Source organism: Zingiber officinale, chromosome 6B (assembly GCF_018446385.1).
Source record: "Zingiber officinale cultivar Zhangliang chromosome 6B, Zo_v1.1, whole genome shotgun sequence".
Classification (NCBI taxonomy): domain Eukaryota; kingdom Viridiplantae; phylum Streptophyta; class Magnoliopsida; order Zingiberales; family Zingiberaceae; genus Zingiber; species Zingiber officinale.
The window spans coordinates 111,515,564-111,516,716 of record NC_055996.1 but is presented as its reverse complement, the minus strand read 5'-3'; the positions used below and the strand labels follow the sequence as shown (position 1 = coordinate 111,516,716).

Here is a 1,153-nt window from a genome sequence, read left to right as displayed (position 1 = left end):
AATAAACACACATATATTTTTACAACAGTTACCTAAATAAGTACATCATACAAAAGGTATTAGTTGTGAGATGAGTTACTTGAATGCTTGCATGGCTGCACAAGTAGAAATTAAATTCAGTAGGATGACATATCTTAGAATCGACAACAGTCCCTGGAATTTCAAGGATGACATATCTTAGTAACACAAAGCAGAACAAGAAAAACAGATCCACCTTCCACGTACTCACCTTTCCATTGATCTAGAGGCCAACATTGGCAAGGCACTGTTTACTCATCCTGAAAACATGCTTTGTCAAACAACATTGTGAAACTAAACCAAGGCCAGTCTCACATATCTGCTTTTGATCACCTATAATAACTATGGAATATAATAATAAAGCGAACAAGGAAAGGGAAAAAAAAATTAAAGCTAAAAGGTTCAACCAATTGATATTTGTCAACAAGCAAAAATATCAAGTTGTGTCGAACAAGATCAAGTGCAATAAAGACATCATACCATAAAAAAGAACCATCATTATCAGGCAATATTACAATGAGCAAATCAAGCTCCTTTCCCTAAGGTTGGAGTATGGTCATTGCATCATGATAGCATGCTGAAAGCGCTCTTTCAACATGATCAGGTCGAGCAGTTAGAGGATGAAGCACAGGATCTAGAGAAAATTCCTATAAAACATGTAGATAAAAATAATGATCTATGTGGCTCTTCTTCAAATAAGATAACTAAGAATTAAGTTGCATGTAGTAAATCATATGATATATTAAAAATGTTGAAGCCATACCATTCCTGATATCTGGCACATCTGAGCAAGCTCATGACAAAATCCCCTAGTCAAATTATCTTGCACATTCTTTGCAAAATTGATACATGTCCAGCTATTCACTCTCCCACCATTTGCCATTTTCTACAAAGTTTAGAACAAGATATGAAGTAATAAGACGAGCTTAGATCATTCGAATGGCAATCAATGTTCTTCAACCAGACGGCTGGTTGGTCACGTTTAAATATAGAATTGTTGCAGCATCTTTGGCGTTTGGTTTGCATACTACACAAAGAGCTGGTCTAAAGTATTGCAGATCACCCTATTGCCTCATCTATAAGGACATGCACATGTCAAGAAGTGGCAAATGCATACAATTGTCTAAAATTTCCA

General features: G+C 35.6%; 1 long non-coding RNA gene across 1 annotated transcript; it reads right to left on the bottom strand.

The window, feature by feature from the left end:
- Positions 1–613: 613 nt before the first annotated feature.
- On the bottom strand, positions 614–906 carry LOC121990528. The gene is made up of 2 exons (XR_006114621.1): positions 782–906; positions 614–665 (listed from the first exon to the last, which is right to left on the bottom strand). It is a non-coding gene; the product is annotated as an uncharacterized LOC121990528 (long non-coding RNA).
- Between the last annotated feature and the right edge of the window lie 247 nt (positions 907–1,153).